At 40.0% G+C, this 22,846-nt stretch overlaps 2 protein-coding genes across 3 annotated transcripts in view; one reads left to right on the forward strand and one right to left on the reverse strand.

Moving 5' to 3' along the window:
- Positions 1-2,156, reverse strand: part of LOC140675134 (uncharacterized) — a 216,023-nt gene extending 213,867 nt beyond the window's left edge. The window contains exon 1 of the mRNA XM_072909240.1: positions 1,976-2,156. The gene's annotated coding sequence lies outside the window, so the exon portion shown is untranslated. The remainder of the gene's footprint in view (positions 1-1,975) is intronic.
- Positions 737-22,846, forward strand: part of LOC140675071 (discoidin domain-containing receptor 2) — a 141,588-nt gene continuing 119,478 nt past the window's right edge. Inside the window, exon 1 of one of the 2 annotated variants that reach the window (XM_072909103.1) lies at positions 737-1,111. The gene's annotated coding sequence lies outside the window, so the exon portion shown is untranslated. Of the gene's footprint in view, positions 1,112-2,129; positions 2,645-22,846 lie in introns of those variants that run through there. The other variant, XM_072909172.1, reaches the window with a different exon arrangement.

Raw genomic sequence — 22,846 nt, forward strand, 5'->3', positions numbered from 1 at the left:
GAATTAGGATTGTAAAATTAGTAAATTGCGTTTTTTCTCTTCAATAATTTTAGCTCACTACTTCATATGGGCGCGCTGTTGCATTGCTTATTTATAGCGCATGTAAATTTTATATATTAATTACCAGCAGAGAGTCTGTCGTAATATAGCTCTACTGCTAAAACATTTTATTCATTTTGCAAAGTGTACACATAACTACGGTAATGAAGTCGTATTCATATTCGCATGGGTAGTATATTTACGGTCTCGGTAACACAGAACAGAAACAATGCAAAAACTACGCCGGTTCGACTGTTACAAAAACTCAATTACTCCACCGTTTCGCATTCCACGTTGCAACTGAAAAAATGGCGCATTATATTTTTTGCCTCACCTCTTCGTTTCATCCATCGAAGTAACTGTTTTTTTTTAATTAACAAGAGAATATGCTCTCTAAAGTGTATATTCTAAAATTGCTGGTGTCTAAGTAAATAATGAAAAAAAAACCAATGTATATATACAATACCTAGCTTTACCATTCATAGAGAGGTGAAATTTGCAGAGAGTGAAATGCACCCGGCATCAGGTACACAAGCATCGTCACTATCCGAAGGGTTTAAAATTGGCGAAGAGCGGGAGGGAAGCAGATCGCGTGGCGCGGAGCGGACGAATACCAACCTAATCGCGGCGCGTGTGTGCGGGCGCGGATTTAGTTCGCGGTGTCGCCACGGGTCACGGCGGCGCTGCGCCGCCGGCGCGAACCTCAGTCCGTCACGGGGTCGCGAGGGGTACGCATTATTCTTGTCGATTGGCCGTACTCGGGGGCTTGGAACACGTCGTGACGCGCGAAAAAGCGCACGCCGCGTGAGTGACCGGTCGCATTTCACAGCTCGCACGACAGCCAGCGATTTTTTTTCCTCGCCGTTTGTGACGCGCGCGTCACAATAGTGTTGTGTGTACGGTGAGATGACGGCGACTTGTGAATTACGATAATCGGCTGGCGATCGGGACGGAGGAGAGTGACAGTGCGGGTGGTAGAAGGGAAGAAAGACACCGGTGAAGGAGAGAGATAGAGATTGAGCACTGCGGCACGATAACGGAAACTCTGCGACGTACGCTACTGTCATTAAACGTGAGCATTTCTTTCTGGGTTACTTATGAATAATAATCGGTAATAATCCTTTGCGCTTCGAATTAATTTTCACACATATAAGAGTGAAATTTCAATATTAATTGTAAGTATATTTATTATTCATTTCAATCTTTTGTTAGCGTTTTGTCTTTAATTAAAAATATAATGTAATACAATATAAAAATTATTGAATTATTATATCATTTTAAGTATTTAAAGAATGTAAAGAGCTATCAGCTTGTAGATGTAATCTCGACATAGGATCGCAAAGGATTAGATATTATTACGTATTAATTTGAAATTATTTTATCATATATGTAATAGAGCACTCTTACAAATTTATATAATTAATACCAAAATATATATAATATACGTTTTGCGTGCTTTCATTTAATTTAATAGCATGATATGAATATACGTTTCCTAAAAAATAAACAAGTGAAAATCCAATCTATCTTACTATATAAACACGCGATATACGAGAGACTAGATCTCTTTATTTTTTTTTTATAACTTTTCGGAATAATTGCATGTCTGCAAGCATGATAAGATTGTGATAAAAGATTTAGAATGTATGATTTAAAAAATCTACTTAAAAAAAAATTTACATCCTAAAAGAGAGAAAGAGATAAAATAAACAATATTCCTATATCCTTTCTCTTCTCAAACTTTCTATAATTTTTCTAAGCAGCGTAACGACCCAAAGCATATGACCATTACAAATGACGAAAATAAACAATATTTTCTAAAGGCTAAGCTTCATATTTTTTTGTTGACAATATGAAAAATACAAGTTTGCAAAGAGGACAGGGCAACCCTCAATGAGCTCAGCTGTCACCGTGACAGATCGAGGCGTGTACATACATGCTTGATCCAGAACACGTTCGGCCACTGGCTATTGTATCGTATGCACGACGCAGTAATACGTTTTATGTTGGCGCCAATCGCGTATATAGTACATAGGTCTTGTCCTTTCGTCGAGTCACTCACAATGTCACCATAACGTGGTAACCGCGTCACGCGTCTCTTCGATGGCGAACGTGTGGTGCGGTCGTTGGCGCTCCGAGGCGCTTTGTGCCGACAATTTCTCGGCAATTGAGCAACTCCGCCGTCACGCAATTAATAATGCGGCCTCGCGAGATAGGGGCGAGATAAAGCGGGCGCGCTTACGTTATCGGGCCTAGCTCGGAGAGTTAAATGATCACGATAGTGACGATGCGGAAAGCATCATCTCGCTGAGTTATCCGTAATTTCACCGTGCATTATACACGAACGATGCATGACGCGTCACGCGCAGTTCACGTGCGCGACAACCGCGTTCATTCATCGCAATGTGTTCCACGATGTAATTTTCTTTTAACGGAAATAAAAAGTTTGCAGTGAAATATATATTCGTTACTATGAATACAGAGAGAATCCAACGCGTTAAGATTTTCGAGAAGCACTTTGCGAGCGTTTACCGGAAATCTACGAGACAACCGCATGGAGATGTACGCCACTGGTTGCTTCCGTGCGGTAACTAATTCTCGTCACGTAAGTCCGTGTGTGTGTGTGTATATATATGTGTATGGGGTACACGTCACATTCTAGGTAGAATGATCTTCACGCTAGACGCCCAGCTGATTACTTTAGTGACGTTCGATCATTTCGTGATATTCCATCTCTGATTTCGATTTATCGCGGCAGTGAAGTCTGATAATGGTCGCCGCGTATTTTTCACCGATTTATTTGACTCTACGTAATTGTCGGTCATAACGTTTTCACGATAAATTCGCTGCGTAAATAATTAACTTGGCGCAATCGGCGCGTTACGTTTGCCCGCATACAGCGCGCGCGCGCGCGCGCGCACGCGCCCACGCATATACTCCATCAAAATAGGGTCTCTTTGTGAACAAACGCGAATTGTACGCCGAATGTGTAACCGGACGTATATTTCGAAATTGTGTAAATAGCACGTAGAGCTCGTTCACGTATTCATATCGGGCGCGGCTACACTGCGCCCCGTTGAATAATTCTATCACTTTAATTACCGAAGTTTATAGCGAAAATCAGCGCGATGGAGAATAATTGAATCTCGCGAAAAGCAAAACGCACGCACGTCGTTCTCGCGAATACTCGTCCCACGACACCGCTGCGCTTTTCTTCGATGATGTACGGGGTTAGGCGGATTGTTGTAAATATAGCACACGACGGACAGTGACTAAAGGCGAGAACATCAATCAGCAGTCGCGAGCCATTGTGTTCCACGAAGCTGATAATAAATAGCGCCTTCCGTTCTCGCTGGTTATAATTCCTCTTCCCGATCGCTCTCGTGTCTTGTCTCTCGTCGCTGCCTTTTTCTCATTTTTCCGACCCACACACGCTCGCATGTCTGTATGTGCCGCGAACAGGTGTCTAACTATTTGCCACCCTTCCTATAGCACTGCAAGTACCTTTATTGTAACCTTATTGTACTTCTTGCTTTCTGCAGATCGCTCGAATCCGTACAATTACACGTGAACTGCGACCGTAGGATAGTACCTACAACTCGCCTGTCTATCGATTAACCATTAACGAAATTAATGGTACCCGTAGACAATAGAATAGCGCTATAAAGCTTAAGAAAGCGAATTAGATACGAGACACCCGTGCAGATTGTGCTAGTCGCGCGCGTGTTTATGTCATTCTACGTGATCTGCTTTCAATGAAGCAATGGCAAAAGATACTATCGCTAAAGATATTACAATAATTTATTTCTTTTAACGATGCGTATGTTAAAAATTTATTTAAAATTAAAACCGAAAAGTGCTCTCTCCCTCTCTCTCTCTCTCTCTCTCTCTCTCTCTCTCTCTCTCTCTCTCTCTCTCTCTCTCTCTTTTTTCTCTTTTTTTTCTTAAATAACTTTTCTCTGTCACTTCTACATCATCATAAAAAATATCAAGTAAACATTATGACCTACTGAAAAATTTTACGTATTCCCAGAAATTACATCTCGGCAGCGAGATACTCGGTGACTCGGCAGCCACTCATTTTATAATGGCCAGAATGTTAAACAAGCGAGATGACAGTGCTCTCACTACTGGGAAAGCTACACTTGACTATTTTATGCGCCGCGCTTCTCTACTTGAGAGTATATGGCGCTATCTCGTATGCGCTCTCTAGTTCAGTTTCAAACTTTAATTAAAAAGGTGAAGTCGCAATAAGGTCCTTCCACCCCTCGGGCTAAACCTTACCCTTCTCTACTTTACGCACCACCACCACTCCCTGGCTCGTCCTCAGGAGCCTCGTGTCCGAGAAGCTACTTTAATTTCATTCACAGGGAATAAACAGAAAACAATAGAATTAATGTCGACGAGCGAGCGTGCACATTTGTGCGTGCCTTTAGTGTATAGTCAAAATGTATATTTCTGGTACAAATGGTATTCTCTGTCCTGGCGGTTCATTTTCGACGAATATGGATGCAATAAAAGTATAAAAAACTTAAACAAATAAAACTTGTTAATATTACGTTTTTGTCTTGCGCTTCACTTGATCGAAATTAATTGATGCTTTTTCATTATTATTAAATAAAACGCAAATACTGAGAGACAGGCGTTCCCGATGGAGAATTGTCAATCAAATAATAATGAAATACCCACTTCATTTTTTTTTTTTTTTTTTATTAAATTCAAACCATAAGTATTTTTAATATAATTTTGTAAAACGTCGGAACAGTAAAATATATATACAAAATTACTTTAGTCTAACAGCGAGCAGAAGCGGGCTAAACGAAAATTCGGAAAATTCTGCGATGAGGCTTTTCGGTTGAAGGGAAACCGACTCACTCGAGTGGATGTTCAGCAAACCGCGGGATTGAGGTGGCTGTTACTAAGGCGCGCTGATCTTTGATTAAGAATTCAAGCGGAATAAGTCGAAGTCTCTGATAAAAGGTTGCCGAATTTTCGATAACTCGATACTTCATAAGTTCCGTCGTAAATGGAGATTAATGTGTGTAGCATTATTCAATAATATATTATATAAAGATGTAAATTCTTCTGTTAAAAGCAAAATAAAAGTCCCATAAAAATCGTTAATTGCGCTTGTATATACAAAAGTTACATAAAATATAATTTTAGATAAAAGTAAAAATTCAGTGTAAAATTGTTTCATATAATCGCTAATAACTGCTCCGATAATTTTTATCATAATCATGCAATGTAACTCATTCTTTTCTGTAATTTAATTTTATTCGATAATTGTTTCATGTGTATTAATTATTGTGTATCACATTTTCATATTTGTACTATATGTTAGGTTGAAACACAATTATTTTCTTTTTTTATTTTAACATTCCGTTTCTGAATTTTTCAATTGGTACTAACAAATAGTAATAAAAAATAATTTACTAATAAAACTTTATACATCTTAAAAGTAATAACAATTAATTGTTAAAATCACATTATACTGCTAGCTTATTCATTTACGATCAATACACATTCACAGGAATGATTCACTAGTTGATAAAAATTTTTGTAACAGTTATGGTTGTATCTGCGCGAGATGCATCTCATGCGTAGGCAATTATAAAGACGGCTGACAAGCATGATATTGGATCATATCGGGGGCACGTAATCGCAATTGCTCGCAATCCAATGCAGCATTTCACTAACGTTATAAGCCGCATCATGGTGTCATACCGAAAATTAATATCAGATTAAAATCAAGACTAGAAAATATTTATCGCATAATCAATCGATATTAAAGTGACCGATCGTAAAGCCAATGCGTGTACTACATCACGTTGAAACGTCTCCGAACATTCATAATGAATAATCTACTTGTTCCATACGATCAAGAAATTATGCTCTCATTTTCTATTCGATATCATCAATATCGCGATTAATGTATTGATTTCTACCGACTAAAATTCATAGATATTCAATCGACCATCTTTATTTTACTCGCAAAGCTTTTGTAATCCATAATGAAGACTTAATTTATTTTATTATATCCGCCGCTTATATTTTATATAAGTAAGATACGATCGTAGTAATATATTTATTATATATATCAGCCATCTTTTTCATGTACGCATCTGACGATACGTACATCCTACAACAATCTCAATCCAATTTCCTGTGGAAAATTACGTAGAGCGTAACAAGATCAGATCATCACCTTTATGAGCAATTTCAATTATGTGGTGTATTTATCGCTTTTCGTTTATAATATTTTTTGTAATTTTCTTTTCTTCATTTAAAATCTAAATGTCCACTCTTTTTTTTTTTTTTTTTTTTTTTGTTTTTTTTTTACTAAACTCATGCGCGAATAATATTAACTTTATCAAAAACTCCCTTAATTACATAACAGAATGATACTCGTACGTCCACATATAACAGATGAAAAGACTGGTTAAGCCAAATCCGCCCCGACCTACGTCCGTCGCGGGAGATTAGCAGCCCACGTTAGTGATTAGATGAAAGCCGTTGGTTCGGTTAGTATCGGCTGCCCGTATCCGCAAGCTACCTTCCGGATAATCTGACAAGCGCTCGCGCATTCGTTCGTCACGGTTTATCGCCGCTGATCTCGTCTCTCGGGGCTGTCTCGAGCTGTCGTTCAAGTTTGAAGGAGCGCAATGCAGTTCGGTACGGCCAGTAAAGCAATTCGTTCCACCAATATAACGAAGCAACTGAGCCTGGTAATGGCGCGGCGTTATGTTATCTTAAACCGGTGCTCTGCCATCGTCAACTCTTGAGAGTTGCATGCTATCGACTCGAGGTCTTGATGGGAAAACACGTCGCGTCGTGAATAAAACTCAAGAGAAAGAGACTCGTGACAGACGACTTTCCCGTTAAATTCTCTTCACCATTCGACACGCGCATTTTCATTCGATGCAATTCGCGGAACGCATATCGCATTCTTACAAACAAGAAATACAGCCTTTTCAGTTTTACCTGATAGTCGCGATACTATGTTAGAATATAATCAGATTTATCAGATCTAATCCTTTTCCGAGACATAAATCGTAAACCGGTAGGAAACACATGTGACTGCTTTAGCATAACATTAAATACATCCATGCGTACACATATAACGAGCAACATTTCCTCAATATGTATTCACCGCTGATATATGTGCGCGCCGCGACTAGCATAGTACAAAAGTGTGTATACAAGTATTACGTCATCGTAGAAAGCGTTCGGCGGGCGCGGATAGGTGTAAACTCCTGGCGACGACAACTTGTAGTCCTGTCCAGGACGACATCCTCTCTACGCAAAACTTACCGACCCATGTTTATGGCATAAGGAGTAGCCATGCGGCGCTGCCATTATTTGTCTCAATTAATCTCACGTGAAAGTACAAGTTACGTATCATTAAGAAATACGCGGCAGCTGTTGTAGAATAACATCGCCGACAAAACAGCACACAGGAGATAATTAATTTTCGCGGATAGTTTCTTTGTCTAACAGTGAAACTATTTTTCTAAAGTTTGTAAACTTTTGTCTTCTTAAGAGAAAATACAGTTTACGTCTCGCTTTTCGCTACTTTCTGTTACTAAAATAAGTAATTTCTTCAAACGTACGATAAAACTTGATTATCAAATATAGCCCTCGTTTGATAAAAATAATTTAACACTTACTTTTATATACGAGCCTTTTCGTTGATGTAATTATCTACGATAGTTTCCCGCACAACGCATTTTCCCACATAGGCGTCGACAAATCACACGACGATAAAAACATGCGCGTATTTATCTTCATTATCGCACGACAGCCCGGTCATAAACATAATCAGAAAGTTCGTTTAAAACGCGAATAATATATTTATAGCTAAAGCGATAAAACGTATTATGAATGCTTCTACAGCGTCATCGCAAAAATAACTGCAAATTGCTCGGAACGTAATATATGTAATCTGATTTAATTTGTACAAATCTTTCTTTCCAAATAGAATCCCAAAATCGTCCATCTCTTTCATTTTATCATTTCTAATTATAAGTCCACATTTAATTATTATAAAGTTTTAGATAATTAAAGATTATATATTGTATTTTAAACTAAAAACAAAAAATTTTAGTAATAAATTTGATATTATTAAATAACTTTCAAATTATTTTCGGATATTTCTCACAGACTATATTGATGTATATCGCAGAAAGATTTTTCCGCGTGTCTTGCTATAAACCAAGCATCGATGAAAAATATAACATGAATATTCATCTTCATTATTACGATACAGTTCACACATAAAGTTAATCAGGAAGTTTACTCTGAGCGCACCTTACATATATCAGCGATAGATTATGAAAGTGCATATCCATCTTGCACCCAGGCTGCATCGGAAGTCTTGCGAGCGCAAACTTCCGAAGCGTGATAACTCTATGTAATTTAATAGCATATTGTAGTACGGAAAAATCTTTCGTATATATTCTTTTGCATATTCTCTCATAGTTTAACTTGTAACATAATTATTTTTATTCTATTTTTCCGCTAACTATAATACGAAATCAACAAGTATATCAAAGTATTCCTAATCATTAATATATAAATTTAGTTAAATTTGTAATTATGAAAAATGAACACGTAACAGAACAAAAAATAAAAAATTATTCATACCATTATATATAAAAATAGTATATATTTTATGGTATATATTACTAAAAATATATTTTATATAATAATAGTATACATATATTAATAGAAATATATATTTTATATTTAATACTCTAATACTATAATATTACATCTGTACATAATATACACATGTAAGATTGTACAATAGGTGCAGTAAAACGTGCAAGTTTATCAGCGCCATTAGCTCATCCGGACAAGATGAGGAAGTCGGAGCGCTCCGGATATACGATACGTTTCACCTGGCGCGTTACGAAAGCGCATTCCCTTACATCGTCGTAGAAAGCGCTCACAGTAGTACGCGAGCGGACGCAAACTTCCGAACGGGTGATAGTGATAACCACCCAGCTCCGGATAGCTTCTTTCGGAATCCGCGTGGGATCGCGTGCGATCGGTGTGACGCATTTAACGAATACCGGGTATGTGTGTGTGTGTGTGCGCACCCGTAGCGTACCCAAAGGCAAACAGGAAGCGGTTTCCTGCAGAACCGGTCTACCGTTGGTCCGCTATCTGTCCACGGCAGCGCGGCGCAAACATTTGTTCAGGACGGGGGTGGAAAAGCGACGGCGGCGCGAGTGGCGATGCGATATCGGTAATAAGATAACGACTGTCCGGCGCGCCTGGCCGGCCCTCTTCCTCGGCCTCGCTCTCTGCGCTTGTTTCAGTTCCTGTCTCTACCTCCCCACGTTTCTCCCGCCCATCCCCGTGACCCGTTCTCTTTGTCCTCTTTAGTCCCCGACCTCGCTATATACTCTTTGTACTCTGTTCTTCCTCCCTGAAACAATCTAGCTTCTACAAGAGCTTCGCTCGTTCGTTCGTTCGTTCGTTCGTTCGTTCGAACTTCCTCTATTGAGGAGCCTCGGGACTTCGCCCCAGGCTCCACGACCCGACCTTTCTTATAGCACGCTGATGTTTCTATATCTGCTAGTTAGCGGTTGAATTTTTGCTAAACAGCATTTTGCCAATAAGCCATTAAAGTTCTCGAAATAAAATATTCACGATCATAAATGATTATTTTTATCGACAAACTGATGCGTTATTATACGTAAAGATTTAGATTCGCAGATGTGCGCGGAATGTCATTATATGCGCGATGCCAAAAGAATGCTTTGCGAATCGGAAGAATGCACGCACGTGTTATCTGCGGATGAATCGCGAGCACGTCGAGAGATAGTCTCCCTCTTTTCCGATTTCAACGAGCCTGTAATGTTCAAACGACGTCGGTCGACGATGACGATTATGGCACTCTTACTCGAGATCCTTTCGGAATCGAGATCCCCGAAAATACTCGTATATCGCTTTCTTACGAGTCTCATAATGGAGCTCGTCTCTCGAAAGTAGAGCCTCCTCTCCGCGCCAATATCTAAAGCGCGAGGAGAAAATACTCCACGTATTCTCCGCGCGATCGCTCTATCCGACCTCTGTAATGCCAAGAGACAAAGGAAGAAAAAGGGGCCTCGCACGCTTACGCGTCGCACGTGTATTGTGCGTCTCTGTATTATTAGACTCGCGACGACCTGATCTACGTGTGATCCAGCAAACAATGAAAAACGGCGCTCTTCGACGTGAGGGTGGATGGTCCAGCGGACTTGTCCAGCGACGACGATGCGTACCGCTCCGAGAGTAGGAAGCGAAACGCGCGGTACCTATGAACGAAGATCGACGCCGGCGAGGCAACCCCATTCCGTACGGTGTGAGAGTCGAGCATGTGGCAATAAACAATTTGTTACGTCGAGAGGGTCGAAGCTTGTGCAACGTTCTATCTCTCTTTGTCTTTCCCATCGTCTTCGTCGTTCGGTCTCTCTCGCTCTCTCTCTCTCTCTTTCTCGTTCCGTCCATCTCTTCCCTTTCTCATCCTTCTCGACCACCCTCCCTCCTCTTGGAACCCCGGCTCGTTCACGCACGACGTTACTTCGCCGCCGTAGCTGCGGAGCGACGTAACAATCAATAGCGGCGCGTCACGTTGTTTTCTATACGCTACCTCCGTCCACGCCGCACGCGATCGTTAACCTCTCGATTATCGTTGCGGCAACCGCGACGATCGCCCATTCCTCCTACCCTCGACGGGACCACGTCAACAACAATGTCGTTATACCGCGAATGTACCGTTGTGTTTCACCACGATGATGTAATAGTTTAAAAACCGATGGATATGCCGCGCTATAAGCTCGAGTGAGTTATATTCGAATCCCTTCAGGCAGAGTTATCGTGTTCTCGTCGATGTGCCGTGTCAAAAAGCGATTTCGCGTACATATTCTAGCAAACGGCGGAAAATAGAAACGGGATAGAAATATTAATGTGCTTATAGAAGCTGTATATTTACATATGTATCTAATGTAATAACATGTCATTTTATAATATAATACACATTCATCTCCCGATTTACGCGATAAGGTTTTTGCATAGTTTTATTTTGGCACGATGAAAAAGTACTCGGATAAATATTTAAAGAAGAGATGCTTTATTGAGAGATTTTCCTTTAATCTAGCTATTTTATACATTTATTATTAAATGTTTATTATAAAATCTAAAACTGTTCAAAAAATGCATAAATCTCTGAATGATGCATTTTATAAATATTCTCCTTAAACTAGAGAAAATAACAAGAACAATTTTATTAGAAATTAAAAAGAGAAATTATTACTCAAAAGAGAGCGATATTATGTCTGCAATCCCTACCAGAAAAATTAATGTTTACTGCATGTGAAATAAAATTCTAGATGTCATCATTATACATGCATCTACGCGAGACTGCAGCGTTTAATCAAATCAAAATGTTTTCGTGTTTAATTACGCGTGTGATACCCATCGTAATTCGCTCGGTAATAGAAAACGCACAGTATCGCGAAGTGAACGAGACTCGAGGGCAGAAGAAGGGGAAGAAACGTCAGGGGTGTACGGGTGAATACCTGCGAAACGAGGAGAAACGTTGGAAAAGGCTAGAAGTTTTATTTCTCCTCTCTCGCTGCGTCGGCCGCATTATACGCACGCAGACGATAACGGAGTGGGGATGGGGAGGGGGAGGGGAAGGGAAAGGGAAAGGATGGGAGAGGGCGCGAAGAGAGGAAGAGGCACGGAATAAAATGAGATCGCATTATATGCACTCGTGAAAAGGAGCCAGAGGGGCTGCGAATCTCTCAGCCGCTTGGATCATACGGCCACCGACGCACACCGGCACGAAAGTATTTTATAACACACGTGCATACGTGCGCGTATACGCGTGTGCGTCGCGTACATAGTTCCTTGCCCCTTTGAACGGAATATACGCGCGCGCCGATGTGCTCTCTTTGCGCGAAAAAACAAACGCGAATTCCGTTTTTGATGCGCACTGGCGCAAAAGTATTTTATAATGTCGACGAAGACACACGCGCGCGCGTATTCGTTTTGCGTAAAACGGGTTTAACGTATCGTGCTACACAACCCCCTTTACGCGAATCGAGCTGGTCGCGCGACGTTGATCACTACTTCGTGTTCTCGTTTTGCAGCCGAAACCATTCCATGGACCGGTGAAAGGATGTATTTATCTACCGTACGGTTGGGATTCGCGTCAAACTTTTTTATATGAAAACTATGCGATAACGAGATTCACGATGACAGTTAGTCGCTTTATTTCTCTATTCGCTACGGTAAAGATAGTTTTTTTTATACGCGAGAAAAAGCATATTATATATACTTTCCAGAGCCGAGAATTCTACTTTCAGTATAATGCATTCTCTCTCTCTCGTGCCTTTCAAAAAAAATATTTTTCATTAACCAAGGAATCGTCTCTGCGCATCAGTAATTGTATATATACTTTTTTTATTCCTCTGTGAAAATAAAAAAACAAATATCTCTATGTATGAAACTTGTGCATAAGTTGGCAATTTTTCAAGCAAAACGGCGTTTCCCGACCATTAAATCGCCTTTGACGTGCAGTGATCTAAGTAAAAGCAGTTTCATACAACGAGGCACACGAGACATTGCTTTTTCACAGACTAGTGTGCTGCATTTCATTTACGTGAGATATAGAATAGGCCAATATTTTTTTACTAAAATTGAAACACCTTGGCACATAAAGGGCAATTTTAAAAAATTATTTAATGACTTTAATGATGATCACAAAATTAAGTCATATAATGACTTTTATATTATTTTTACAGATTTCTTAAGATATTTGTACATCAATCAATCTGCCATTTAATTTGAAAAATGTCATTATTTTGCAATATTCAGAGATTTTTATTTATATAGATATTTTTTCACAGTCTCTCTCTCTCTCTCTCTCTCTTTCTCTCTCTTCATCTATCTATCTGTCTTTTTTATCAATATATTAAATTTTTAAAAGAAAGAAATATGGAAATATCTTATTAAAATATCCAATAAAATAGCCTAATATCTCTCAAATGGGAGACCACACTTCTACCTCTGACAAGTTCTCTTCGTGCGCCTTGCAAAACCGCTCTCTCCGCCACGTGAAAACCCGTTTCGCCAGTTCCGTCACCAATCCACGTCGGGCATTTCCGCTAAAACCTTCGTTTCTACCTCGTTTCCACAAACTCCGAGCGTGGAGTGACTGACGCGTTTGTCGGCTCGCGGCGATGGAAACCAACGACAAGCACGGTAACCAAACTCCATTAATCAAGCGGCATTCGTCGCTTAATGAAAAGGCCAAATATCGTTCACCGTGAATGAAAGATAGCCGTTCGCGGAAACGATTCAAACTGCCAACGTAAACTGCCAAAGCAGGCAACGTGCAAATTTCGCCATGATCGGCGAGAATGGGTGACTGTATCGGATTTTGCACACCTTGATAAAGCAAATATATTTCTATCGCATCTAACATTTATTATTATCACAATAGTACACAGCTACTTTTATAAGACCTTACCAAGATAATACATAGGACGTATCTTTAGAGAATGATTGTATTTTATTCATCTAGAGATAAAACTATTTTAATGATGTAGGAAGCGCGATTCTAGACCTTATAAACTCATAAATGGACGTATAATTTAAATAAATCTAAACTTTTGAAGATTCGAAATTAGCAGTTTAAACTTAATATAATATAACTTAACATAATTAATAATTAGTGATTTGATAAAAACAAAAAGTTAAAAATAAAAAATTTTCAATACGATCTTTTAAGGAATACAGACAAGAGATGTTGGACCCGTACTTGTTAGACATACTTTTAGACGAAATTTTTAACAGTGGCGGTCGCCAACCACTTTTCTTACAAGTTACACGCTACTGTAAAAAACTTAATCTTGCAGTACGTAATAATAGGCAAGAAAGGCCCAGCCCGTATCTCAGGTTCTATTAAAAAACTTAAGGTAAAACTATTCTAATAAAATGCAGGTTGCACATCGAAGGTACACACGCGTATGCCTTCTTTTTGATATACCCATATAATTGAAAAAAGTTATAAGAAAGAGTCGAATATCACGCAAGAAAAGAAGTTATATTGATTGCTATCTTCAAAGCGAAAAATTCAAATTTATGTAAAAGTAAAGTAGAAGAATTGAAGAAAGTGTTTTGCTCGATGAGATAATATAAGCAAAACATTTATTGTGCAGTGCAGTCGCAATTGTCGTAATAATTATTATAACAAGGTAATAACGATATGATCAGTAATGCTAATTATCATTAAAATAATTATGTAGATATAGGTGTGATGCGCGATATTAATTCTCGTTGAATACGAGAAGATAGATCCCTCCGCGCGGAACGCAGAGGTATTTATGTTAAATTATACAATTTGCATTTCGAACAATGAAAGGTTTAACAACAAAATTGTCGAGCGGCAATATTGCTCCATGCTTATACGATCGTAATAGAAACAACAGAAAGTAATAATTACCTACATCGGTCTGCGTTACAAATAATTAAATAATAGAAACATATTTCTGTACGCTTCTACAAATTAATTTTTAATAAACATTACAGAACGTATATAATACTTTCAACAAATTTACAACACACAGAAACATATCATATAATATATCGATGCATTTCAAATAGCTTACATCGTACAATGTGCTAATTGTGCAATTTAAAATCCAGATTTAAATTTAATATCTCCACCTCTTAACTCGGTGGTTTACTACGCGCGTCACCGATACATTCGCGATACTTTCGAATACACGATATCGCGCATTAATTAAAATTCGATGTACGCCACGTGTTTTCGGCGCGTCGCGCATAAATAAAGCAAAAATTCCCGCGACATTCGCATCACATTTGAATATCACCAACGGCCGCGTCCGAAGCTGTCTCCCACCAACATAGATTGCAAAATCGCCCTTCATATACATAAACGAGCCTCACCGTATGCATATGCACATGAGCTGTGCTAATGTGTGCCCGTGACACGTGCGTCCCCGTCGTCGTCATCGTCGTCTCTCGACGCCGTCGTCGTCGTCGTCGTCGTAGTCGTCGTTGGGAATCAATTAGCCCGACATGTACCGAGTACCCCTTGGGATACGTGTAACACCTTCCCTGTCGTGCGCACGGAACACTTTTCGGCATTTAACACCAGGTGGCATATACAAACGTGTATACATATATATATATATATATATATACACACACGCGTACACACCGAGTTATTTTAGTACCATTGCCCCCCTCGTGATAATAGGATAACATTGCTTCCAGAATTACACGCGGTGAATCTCGGCGAACGCGCACCGGTAACTTCCGGTCTTAATTACTGAGATAATGAGTCGGAAAATTCCAAGCAGCCACTTTTCGATAATACGATAAAACCGCAATACCGCAAATAGTATCATTATATTCAACACGCGAATTTAGATTTCACACAATTACGCATTCGCATTGAAAACAATAAGGTTGTACATACATTTATTTCGTTTATATAATTTGCATTTGTTTGATTAGTTGCGAAATAATTGCTAAATATAGATGCTATTGCATGGTTAGTTATGTTATGCTGATAATATAATGTCGATCAATAAACGCATTCGCAGCAGCTTCATTCGCGATAATACACCTAAACGCGCTCATTGCTTAATATCAGCAATATTCTAACTCCATTATCGCTGTACCACAAAATGCAATTACATCCTGACATATTTTGATTGCAATTCGACATGACTGGTTATATAAATCTTGTGAAAACTCTAGAATAACTTGCTATCACGTTTTTATATAAAAAAAAGGGGAGATTTATATATTTGTACTACTCTCATGTGTTTGCTACCGTGTTCGCAAATTTAATTTTACCGCAGATTTTCTTCCCTAAAACTTCCATTGTCTCATACGAGCCGCCCGCTAATCAGACCTCGGGGAATAGAATTGCGATCCGCAATTTTTTACGCGGAATTTGACAAACGAGAGATGAGCCCGGCAGTGTCACGCGATGCTTTCGGAAGTCCGCGTACACATAAATGGGCTTGTCCGTTCATTCGCACATTTCCAACGAACGGAATACCTACGTGTCCATCGGCCATTCAGCTTCGGGTTTACGCGCGTATGCACGTGTAATCCCCGCGGGGTTTATAGGCCACCATCGCGGCGTACACAGCGTTACATATCTCCGTGGTGATCACCAACGGTGGACTCTCCCGGTTCTGTGTATCGGAGGTCTCCCCTGGTCGACCCTCCCGCTATACCACGTCGTTAATTAAAAGCCATCGCGAACCGGACCCGACGACCCGCCACATTTTTAGTAGCTGTTTCCAGTGTCAACGACGGGAATGTATCTCTCGATCGCGGAACCTCGCTTTACGATTCTCGCGGTTCAACGCGCCGATAGAGACGTTATCGCGTCAACACCCTCTCTCTCGCCCGTATATTTACAGCGAAACATTCGAAACAAATAAAAAAAAAAAAAAATGAAAAAAAAAAGAAAAAAGTGAGAAAAATGCAGCGTTTATTACGAGATTGTCGAGACAGCTTAATCCGAAAACGTAAAATAAAAACGCGACGCTGACGGGCTCCTGTGAACGAAAGCGTGTCGAAAGCATGAATTTTCGCGTGCGACTGGCACGTCTGTGTCAACGTGCGATTTGCACGGGCCACGCTAACTGCGCGCGTGCATGCGCCACGATGGAGCGGTACACGGCAGTGTCGAGGGTCAATATTATCCGGACCCAAAATCGATCCATAATTATTAAGCAAACACGATGGGACGGCAGGTTCCCAAAGCATGCCTGGACAAATATGATTACATCGTTGATGTGAACATTCCGATCAATATAAACTGCACATGCGGTGGCATTCTCCACCCAATTAAGCGCGTACGGATCTGGCTGCGTGTACGTGAAAATCAATCCTCATTGGCCGTGCATCGACGATATCGCCTAATTAGCTCAGAAGCCGCCGGCTGCCTGCAGTATACATGCCCACGCGTAGCCAACGGCAAAAACATCTCTCTGCAACGCTCTGGCTACTCTGCGCGTATAACTAATGCATGTTCCTGTTCGCTCCTGTTCCGGGCTTCTGACAAATCCGCGTATTATTCGGTTCTTGCATTGCCAAAAATCTGTGAGCGTGACACAAAAAGAGAATGAAGGATATCCATGTCCAGATACGCCCATTATACGAGAATATTGTTGCCTATAGCAGATATGTATTCCGCATATTGAACGTAAAATGCGTGGTAGTTGTTATTTACGTTTATTAAAAAATTTCGATATAACTGTAATTCACAAATGGAAAAATTCATGCAACATATCAACTTTATATAAAAACTTTTTCACTTTAAAAAGTCTATTTTATTTTCTATTACTTAAATCTACAACACAAAAATAAAAAAAAAGTGTCTAAGAGCAATAAATTTGCTTTTGATGTTACGATAAATAATTACGCACGTGCAATTTGATTTTTATTTTGCCCTCTTCTCACTTACTGTGATTTTATATTAGAATTTCTCTTTTTCCTTCTCTTTCGTTCGTTATAAATAATGTTCAAATTACGTCTTTATATAAAATAGACGAGCGTTAAAGTTGCACGAGTATTCTAAAATTACGCAACGGTACAAATGGACGACATCGTGATGTTGACTGGAAGTGTTCTCGGATGTATATCGCAATGCTATTCATCGCGTGCCTAATTAACCAGTGCCCCGTGGCATTTTGACCTCGGCATTGTGCCCGTGTGTCGCGGGGCCCTTTTGCAAGGACGCGCGCGAGAGGCGAAAATTTAATTAACCTGTTCTGCATTTGATAGCCGACGAAAACTTCCGGTCGGTGTCTTTTGTGAGACGGTCGTAATTAATATTCCTTGAAAGCGACAAAGAGCAGGAGGCTCGACTGAGAGAAAGGCAAATGCGGGTCGGACCGCGGTATCTCGAAAGGGACCGCGTACTCTCCCGAAACGGATGAAAAGAGTTACCAAACCGCGAACTTATCGCTACCATTCAAAACCGTTTATACGATCCAATACTTTCTGAAAGGACAAACGTCGCTTAATTCCCGCGTGAACGTAAAATGTAGAACGTTTGGCGCGCGTGATGACATATCGACAAGATAGAAATACATATTATGTATACAATTCTTCGCCGGGCTTGTATCACAAAATACTTATTCGCATCATATGAAATTTATCGCATAAATATCGAAGTAATATTATTTAGGAAGATATATATATATCGATATCACGAAAATATTTCCATTGATATAATAAACAAAGTTTCTGCAGATCCAATTGCACAAAGCAGTTTATTCAGTGATATCGAAGGAAAGTTACATCGACAGATACGTTGAAAGTCTGAGCACGAAGGAAACAGGCAACGTAATTAGATGAGCACGATGCATTCTCTGCAACCTGGAAATATATTCATGATCGCATCGGTGTTATCGAGAAGTGTGGTGTATGGTATAGATTGCGGCTGAATCTAACGTACGAGTTCGTCTTCTCTAGGAAATATCGTTGGGCGCAAACACACGATCTTATTACATTTTCACCATGAATCCCATCGAGATACGCAGCTCAGAAAATAGTGTAAGTCACCGAAGTAAGATAATGGAGAGGAAAAAGTACGAGAGAAAGGGGAAGGACGAGAGATCGTATACGCGAGCGAAACACGGCAAAGCAATTTCTGTACAACCACGTTTTCTCGTTTCCGCGAAGGGGTTCTTCGTCGAGGAAGCCAGGGAATTTACATGCGCGTTTACATGTGTGCGCCGTCCGTGAAAAAGGATGAACTCTCATGAATGGTCGAACGGTTCGCGATTCGTTCTATCTCTTTCTCTTTCTCACTCTCGGATTCTCTCTCCACTCTGCGCCCCCTCCCTTATTACGAATTATACCGTGACCTGAACGGCTTATCGACGGTTTCCATCGAAACCTGACGAGAACGCGGTGAGCGTTATCGATTTCGCCGTCGTTAATGATAATCAATGCCTGGCGCGATGAGATTTCGTTAATGGAACATAATATACCGGCCGTGGGCGTTATCATGGTATTATTACCTCATTTCCCGAGCGAAAGACACTTTTCGCAGGGCGCCTGTGCCCGCGCCCGGCCGCGCTGAGTCCAAGAGATTTTTATCATAACGCACAAGTGCCTTTTCCGCTCCTGTTATTAGCGAAGAGGATTAATTTTACTCGACGTCATATCGCGTAACGTGACAACGAATCGTGCAATCTATTTTCATTTTGATAAAAAGAGCTGATTACAGCGGTAAAATGACTGCAAAAATTATTTCTGTCAAAGGTACGTCCAATTTATAACATAGAATCGCACAGGAATTGAATAAACCACGAATTATATTTCAGCTGACATAAAAGATATCATTGTGTAATATTATTACAATCACATCGATATGCAATATATATAATGTTCGTGTTACATGCCGCGTGGATTTATAATACCCGTATCATCATAGCCATTTATCGCAAATTACAGGCGCCAACTGCAGACTTTCTGTATTCGCGCGCTTATCGACTTTATTAATTGCCTACTGATCGAGAACCGCGAGTAAGGCGAAATAAATCGCGTGTCTTTCAGTTTATCGCCAGAGCCGCATCTGCCTGTGCCCCTTAATAATAGCCGCTTATCCATATTCTGTCATTAATTAATGTTCATACCGATTAATAATACACTTTACAACTGACCTCATTTCTCTCTTCCGGGTTGATCCCTGTTACATGGACGCAATATTCATAAACTTTTATTGATCGTAATTATAACACACGATACGCCACTTTCATTAATAAGACTCATTTTATAGTCGATAAAGTTAATATATGTATAATATAGCTTATCGAAAGAAATTAAATTATTACAAGATCAATACAAGTTATAAAGGATATATTATCCTATTTATTTTTCATTCGATTTATCTTTATTATTAAATGTATAAAATAAAACAATGATAATACCTTGCCATGACGCACTGACAGAATTCAAAAGGAAAATCTTTAACCAAGACGCATCTATCTATTCTCAGAGGAAAAAGAGGGGAAAACAGCCAAATCCCACGTGTATCGCAATGCGCCACGATAAAATAATCTCGAGTACACAGATACACGCCGTTGCTTTTTCCTTCTTATCGCGAAAGCCGACTTGAGCTGTTTTATCACACGAACGAGAGAAAGAAGTTCCAGACAGGCTGAAAGAGGAAAGAGAAAGAGAGACAAAGTTGGAAAGATTCACGGAATGAGAAAGAGAAAGAGAGGCAAGAAAAGAAACGTGCGACAGCCTGATTTGCGTGAAGAATCATGACGTTCCCCTGCGAACGCCCATGCATATGCATCTCCTCGTGCAATAGAAGAGGGACTTTTTTTCTTGGTAAGAGAGAGAAAAGGCCAAGACTCTCTATATATTTATCTATCTAACTCTCGCCTTCGACGGAAAAAGAAACGGTCGGCGAGGTGAAAAGAAAGTGCGTTTCGTCGTCTCGTCACTGACCCGGGACAATAGACGAGGATTTTCTTAACGACGGACGGGGAGTAGCTTGTAATACGAAGAAGAAGAAAGAGATCCAGTTCTGTATCCGTATCTGCCGTTTAAACGTCGTCGCTCGTCTTTAAACGAGAGTCAACGCGACGCGACGAGTCTTATCTCGACAATCTATCGCGGGATCGCTGATTGCTCCCTTCGTTCCCACTTAATTTACGATGAATCGCGCGCGACGCGACCGTCGCGTCGATGCCACGTCGAATGAGACTGAACGACGAGACTCGCGACGTCTCGTGCCTGTGAATGGCCGCGCGCAGAATATAACGAGATGCCGTCACACATCTCCTCGCACATATTATGCTGTCGTATAACTCACGACGAATCCAATTCACGAGGGACGATTACGCGAGTGCTCGTAACCCGAGCCGGCGTAAGAATGAATTATCACCCGACACTCTAACTCTTCGAGTTCCATTCGATTAATTTCTTTTCGCGCCTGCGGTTAGCGTCGTTAGCATACTAGAAGCGCATCCTTTTTCTATTACTATCAATGCAGCTGTGTTTCAGAGTTTCCTTGACCTTAAGTAATACGTACGCACGATTTTCAATACATTTTTCTGATGTGAAATATAATATAATAAAACTAAGTACTTTTGGTTAATAAAAGCCAATTTAATCATCTTCAAGTACATATGTTGTGTGAATTTTAAATGTTTTTCATATCCATCTGTGAGATAGTTCAGAGTTTTTCCGTTCTCGAAATTTAATTTTCATAAGTCATGATTTTGACAGTTGTATTCTTTCCAAGAGAACGAAATGTGTCTACTACTTTATTTTCTATTCTAGAAGCCTAACTTGGTATGCCGGTGCGGTGGTATGTGTTGCAGCTTGACCATTTGAATGCTTCATTCCTTCGCGTTGCGTGTTTCTTAGACAGGCAACAGACATATTTCCAAGATACCGTTCTCAGAACTCGGTGGCAGGCGAGATGCCAGTCTTAAGAGTTGATGTTTATTCAACAATATACTTAAATAATTCATACTTGACGCGGATGAGATCGCTCGCTCTAGATACGCCCCAATCTACTTCGCTCGTATAGTCGAATATATACGCGTTGCTCGTTATCGATTATTTAAAAACCGTTCAAAATGCATGTTTGTAATATTATACAAGTTGGAATATAAATAACAGTGCGTTTTGCCATCCGAATAATTATCCAAGCTGATACACCGGTTGCAGCTCGGTGATGCGAGTTGTAAAATTCGCAATGATTTTTACATCGGCTACGTCAGCGTTGCATGCGCTTTCAGAGAGATAGCGCACGCAGGATGACGAGAAGATGACGAGAAAAAAAGATTCGACGCGCAACACTGTTACGAGGACGATACCGTGGTGTCACGTCGCATCTCACGTCTGCAAGGCGTCCATTTACATAACGAGATTATTTCATTTTAGCCGCGGATGGAGTCGTAACCCTATATGTAAATTCAGGACAAGTGAAAGGCGTGCGATCGAAATTGTTTGACTACAACGACCCTCGATCGTGATCGTCAACGCCCTTTCGGTAGGATTTCACGGCGGCATGCACGCGTGCAGGGGCGAGTGCACTCGTCGTGACCGAAAAACTCGATGACTGTCATAATCGCATTCGCTTTTCTCATAAGGCCGATGGCAGATAAGAGAATTAAATTTCCTAGCTCCCAAGAGACGACACGACCGAATTAATTACTCACGACATTCCTTCCTATCTTGCATATGATATACAAGAAACTACTTTGATTATATTGTAATAATTGTATTTTTTTCTTGTGTTTTTATTGCTAGTTACATTTTATTCTTAGGCAAACATCCAACGTGTAATTATTCAAACTTTAATGTATGTATGTTACATTCGGATTCGACAGTATCGATCTGATAAATTAGAAGGGCGAATAATTCAACATCATGAAATGTAATCCAATCGCTCAAACTGATTTATTCAGCAGACTCAAAAGAAGCCGACAATAATCCATAACGATGATTTTATTAATCAAGTGATGATATTTATCCGTATCGATTGCAAACATAGATGTATCAGTAACATAGGGGCTTTGCAGATATTACGTTACCTAATTATCCATGTAAATGAAGCAGCCGTTATTCGAATAATAGAATCAACTACTCAACATACACTAGGATATGCAATTAACCCCTTCATCGCACTAGTAGCCATAAATTCATCTATGTGATAAATTATCTCGACCAGACAATGCAATCGAGGACAATCGTTATCACCCTTATTATTCGATCAAAAATA

The sequence above is a fragment of the Anoplolepis gracilipes genome, chromosome 2 (assembly GCF_047496725.1).
Source record: "Anoplolepis gracilipes chromosome 2, ASM4749672v1, whole genome shotgun sequence".
Lineage (NCBI taxonomy): Eukaryota > Metazoa > Arthropoda > Insecta > Hymenoptera > Formicidae > Anoplolepis > Anoplolepis gracilipes.